Consider the following 6,049-nt stretch of genomic DNA (forward strand, 5'->3'; position numbering starts at 1 on the left):
CATCCGATGGCAGGAAACATGGCCCGTCGTTGGCGGGCTGAGGGGACGATCGCAAACTGGTTTCATGCCATCGTGAAACCACTCACACCACCAAATGCACCCAACACTGGCGGACACGGAAAATCCTGGCCAGCGAGTCGTTCAAATCATGAGCATCATGTATTTTTTTAAATGATTCCTAGAAGAATGCCAACATCATCACTCAATCAGGATAAACTTTGATTGTGAAGAACCTAGAGTGAATTAACGATTTTTTGTCCATTGTAGCTAAGAGCAGCAATAATCCTATCTTTAATTGGAAGGTCAAGTAATTTAATGTCTGATGGATGAAGGGCCATTGGCTGATACTAGTCGATGTCATCTATAAATAAGTTAACAGCTGCTCCAGTATCAATTTTAAAAGCAGTATTGAAGCCCTGAAGTTGGACTGTAACTGACCAGTAGTCTGGATTATGATTATCTACTTCCCCAGGTACTCTATAATTTTGTCTTTTTCTTGACATCCCATTTCTTGGAAAGAATGTGTTTCATAAATTCTTTCTGGTCTTTGACTTTGATTAGAATTACTGGATTTGCAGAAACACTGAAAGCATTCCACGCCATCCTGGCATCTATGCTTGTTTTACGTACCACTTCGCTTTCAGACCCTTTTGCCTGCTTTGGCAGGCTTTCTTGTGGGTGGGGTCACTTCCCGTGGGCCTACCCATTTAACAGAGTCATGTGAAGCCTCGGAGTTGGCCCGAATTATAGTTTGATTCGTGCTTGGAGCTGGGGTCGCATCACGCACTAAACTGCCTGCTCAATAGCAGGGTTCCGTGGTGGATTGAAAAAGGCATCAAAGGCTAAGAATGGACTCATTCTGTCTGTTATTGGATCTGCTGCATAAAGAAACTAACTTGAAGCTTTGGCTCCTTTTTGTGAAGACCTGACACCGCTTGGTACCGGAGAAAATGGTGTTTCCATAACTCCCACTGCCGGCCTCTCTGCGGGACCTCGAGGCAGTCAGATGGTTGGGGAAAGGGCAGGGCCTGCTCACTAGGTACGGCCATTGTTACCTCTTCCCAGTGTGCCTCCTTATCCTGCCGAAATTTCTTTGAGCTGCCTTCAAAGCTTTCTTTACTCTGTGGTTCCTTCAATAACGTCAATGTGTCTTTTTATATCGACAACTCCATGGCTGTCACCATGTTCTGAGATTGGGTCCTTCTGTCTTGGACTCTTGGTTTTGGACAGACTGTAGACATATTCTGGTATCTGCTTAACACTTGTTTATTCATATTACATCCAAGCAAGTTACAAAGTAGGCATGTAGCTCCTGGGTACGATTCCAACCTCTCTTTCTTGAGAGTCTAACACATGACTGACTGGTGTCAGTGGTACATCATCGTCTACATCATACATTAGAATTTCCTGTTAACTCTTTGTACGACAACTACCACTTTTGGCCGACCCACAAAGTATGTATGGAATAACCTCAAGCTGACTTTTAGGAGCAAGAACCGGGTTTATGAAAGCTGTGTTTGCAACTCCTTGTTGTATGACTGTGAAACATTGACAACTCTCAGCTATCAAAAAAGGAAGTTCAAAAACTTTTATCTTCGCTGTTTATGGCACATTCTGGGCACCTCATGGAAGGACAAAATCACAAATATGGCAGTCCTCTTAAAGGTTAATCTCCCAAGTATGTTGACATCTTGGCGCTCATCAAGCAGAGGTGACTTTGCTGGCTTGGGCACATTCGCCGGATGGAAGACGGCTGCATACCTAAGGATTTTCTCAATGACAAGTCAGCCAGAGGCAGATGACCTGCAGGATGCCCCAAGCTCCACTTTGGATGCTTACAAGCATGACATGAAGGCCCTAAATATCTATTCTTATACCTGCAAGATACCAGTTGTGACAAAGGAAAATAGTGACATCACCTGTGGGTCGGCAAGCACCACCATGATGATTAGTGGCTACACTGGCTTGACAACAGGGACCAACACCAAAAGCAAGAAGCCTAAAATAACACCTGATAACTTCACATATGGCACGTGTGGCAGAACCTGTTTCTCACAGATTGGTCTCCAGCCATCAGCAAAAGTGCACCATATGAAGCTCCACCACCCCCCTCCCCCAACCCAACAGACTTGACATCATCTTAAGCAGACAGAAGGATGACAATGGCAGCTCAGACTGTACAAGATATTAAAAAGAATAAGCCTCTAATTTCTTAGAAATTCAACTGACTAAAGTGCATTCAGTATGGTAAGTATTATTAGTAATAAACTGAATTAAATAATATCAAAGAGCATAAATTTGAGCTACTACAAATTGGCTTTGAGCCCATCAATGGTAGATACAGCAGGAACATATAATTGAAATCACATTTAACAGCAGAGTCACATACAACAGGAAAGCAAATATTGAAATGAGGTGATCAGAACATTGTTACACCTTGTGAAAAATTGAGTCATATAAATAACCATAAGCTAAAGGAAACACATATATTGGCTTTCTAGGCTTTTAAAAAAATGTTCTGCAGCACATAATTGTTACTTTGTCTGCATATAGACAAATTTCCCTTACATTGGTGTACTATTTCCCACCAGAAGGCATCAGTCCTTTGCCCAGAAAAGGCAGCAGCAAGACTTAAGACACCAGCAGTAATGGTGAACTTCATGAAAATTTATTTACAGGAATATAGAAGAAGCCATATTATGTGAAAGAAAAGGACAGGGGTAGCTTGGTATTCAGAAATTGGACTTTTCTGAAAGATGGTTACTATGTAAACATTATATGTATTTCAAAGGTGATTGATGCTATTCCAACTTGCATATCATGCAGTATTATTCTACCATTTTCATTTGTTCAGCCTCTACCAAAAAGTACGAACATAGTATATTAAGACAGTTGATAGTTCTTTATAGACTTCTTACATCATCACACCATCTTGAAGCAGCACCAATGTGAACCCATAATCTTAGTGTAAGAAAATAGTGGTTAGCGGAGACACACAAAATATTCCAGGAAGCATCTTTCCAATGCCTTCAACAGGAACTCTCCACATAATGGTCCAAGAAGCTGCTATAACAGTGAATCGCTTTTCTCTCTGACAAAAACCACCCAAATTCTGAGATGAATTTTTTTCACTCAAAGGGTTGTGAATCTCTGGAATTCTGTACCCCAGAGGATTGTGGATGCTCCATTCTTGAGTATATCTAAGGCCAAGATAGAGATTTCAGGTGGCTCAGGTAGAGGATATGGGGAGCGAGCAGGAGTGTGCTCATGTTTCTTATGTTATGTTCAACATGAAACAGGGTTGAAACTGGTATCTTCCCGGGCAGTCAGCTCAGAACCATACCTGGAAGTGTATTCAAGCACTAGAGGAACTCTTGCCAAATTGTCCCATTCAGGATGTCATTTGGTTCAATTACAGCATCGATTCAAAAAAGGTACACACAAGAACCACAATTAGCACAAGGAACTAATTTATGTATCGTGATTCAATTGCTCAATGTTACAACACTAAAACCTTTTAGAAATACTCTGACTTTAAGGTCAAAGATGACTTTAATCACTTTCTTCCCTTATGCTCGCAAACCCGTGATTTCCTGGCCATGAAAATTAAGGGACAATAAAAGTGGCTGGTTGATGACTGGATAATCTGTCATTGTATTTGTTTTTTCTTCTTCTCTGTGAAAGACTGTTCTCTGTTAATACACAAACAAGATACCCAATACCAATTATTTTTTAGACAAACATTCCTGCAATACTTTTCTAAACAGTGCGAAACACCATATGATTATGTAGATGGGCTGAAAGTTGTATAAAACTGATTAATATGGCTGGAACATAATCAATCATCTTGGAAAGGCATACAATGGAGTTTACATAGTAACCCACCAACAAGTAGAGGTTGTTAGTAAGTAACAAGTGGTGAAGGAATTCTATTAAATTATAAATATGGAACCAAAAGTACATCATTTTAAGATTAACATGTACATCACAAGTACGGAATTCTGCTGCTTAGGAGCAGGTGAAATATCCCTGACCTATTCTGTTGAGTAACCCATTGTTGGAATGTAAGAATTAACTCAATTGAAGCTGCTTATCAAGTTTATTACAAGTGCTAAGTTCATGCACCCTTTCCCATATTAAGTGTAAAGCTGTGCTTCCCAAACTATTTTCCAATGTGACACCTATTTTAAAACTTGAGCAATAATGTGACTCCAGGTGCCAGCAAAAAAACAGCAACGAAACAGCACAGTAACATTCTTAGACTTAGAGAGACCTCCCCATGTCTAACAAGAGGCAGGCAAAGCACACGTTCTTAAGTCTGTTTCCATAGCTAGTTTTCCCTGTAACAGGCTGCTAGCCTGTCACCTATTATATCAAGCACGGCTGACCAGGAGACTCTCCCACTTTTACTGGCTGACATAGGCATATGGGAAGGATTTACAGGTTAATAATTAACCTGCTTAGCCATGTTATGAATGCACCTCTGAGGGCCATCAAGTCCTGAAGTGGGACTTGAACCTGGAGCTTCTGGTTCAGAGGCAGGGATGCTACTTACTGCGCCACAAGACCTATTATAAGAACATTCAATATGTAATTATTAAAGTTATGCTGTATATAAATGAATTTTTTTTTAGTATTTGTAAAAATATTATTTTAAGTGCTCATTAGTCCATTACTTCACCTGAACTACTCCAGCTTGTGGACTTGGTCAGGAAGCAGCATACATTTGGAATCAGTATTATTGGATCTATAGCAACATCACACCAAGGTTCCCTGAAAGTCATCTTGACATCATTGATTTTAATGTGAGGCGAGCCAAACACAAAGGATTTAAAATGATAAAATAATATTCAGTCTCAGAGACTGCAGTTTCATTGTGGGTCCTGCTACACATAATGCAGCTTTAAAATAAAATGGATTTAGTTCACTAGGTAAGTTACCTGAATGTGGAGCCGTGCTCCTCCCAACCAGAGGCCTGTCTTTGAGGAACATGGTGTGCTTTTTAAATAGCCACAAAACATAAAGTACAAGTTACTGGCCACTGAGGTTTCAGCCAGGTTTTCCGTATGCCCGTGGACATGCCAGCTCTTCTTCGCCCACATACAAACTACTGTAATCAGTCCATTTCTCCTCCTCTCACATATACACATTCAGCCCCTCTCTTCCTTCCCAACCAGTGTGTGGGGGGTGGAAAAGCTAACAGCCACCACCCCCACCCTTTGGTCCAGTTGCCAGTGCCTCTAAAGCAGTCAGTCGCCCATGGTAAGATGCATGTACAACAGACAAAGCAGCAAGTTTGAAGTCGCCACTCACCTTCCCGGCTCAGCCACATGATCTCTGCTTTTCCCCCACACTCAATTAGTCACTGAGTTATGCTTGCCTGCCTCTGCCATGGTGATGCAAAAACATCCCAGGCCTGTTCAGCACTCACCACTCAAAATGTTTTCTAAGGTTAAAGAACACTTTAGGCTCACCAGCTAGCCTTTACTGTTTGGCAGTATCAATCCATTGGCTTTAGCACCTCTGGACTGGATAGTCTCCTCTCCAGTCACATTTCTGCTTTGGAGGTGGAGATCACGACCCAAATGCCATCTCTGTGACCCCAACCTATTAAACTTGAAAATATAGATTGAAGTTTTTTTCTCTTTAGGCCTTGCTGGGTGACATACCTCAAAAGAGGCCTCCAGGTTTGTCTGATTGAAAGGCAATCGGAACTTTCCAAATGCTAACAACAGAATAAAAGCAAATCTACATTCCTCCACTTGAGTACTGCAAGCTGGTACTCAAAGAACCCTAATTCCTGATATAAATAGATGACTGGTATCTATTTAGGCTTATGAATTGTGCCCCGTTACATTAAAATTGGTCATTTTAAATGTGCAACTAGTTGGGACGTGATGAGCCCAACATGGTAAAACCTGTAATAGCTTATTTTAAAAATCTCAAATCTATATATGCACTATTATAAACTTTTATGTCCAGTTATAATGGAAACTGTCGATGCAAACAGGCTCTGTTGTAATTACATCTTCCTACCTGTAGTGGTCGT

The sequence above is a fragment of the Cetorhinus maximus genome, chromosome 15 (genome assembly GCF_964194155.1).
Source record: "Cetorhinus maximus chromosome 15, sCetMax3.hap1.1, whole genome shotgun sequence".
Taxonomy (NCBI): domain Eukaryota; kingdom Metazoa; phylum Chordata; class Chondrichthyes; order Lamniformes; family Cetorhinidae; genus Cetorhinus; species Cetorhinus maximus.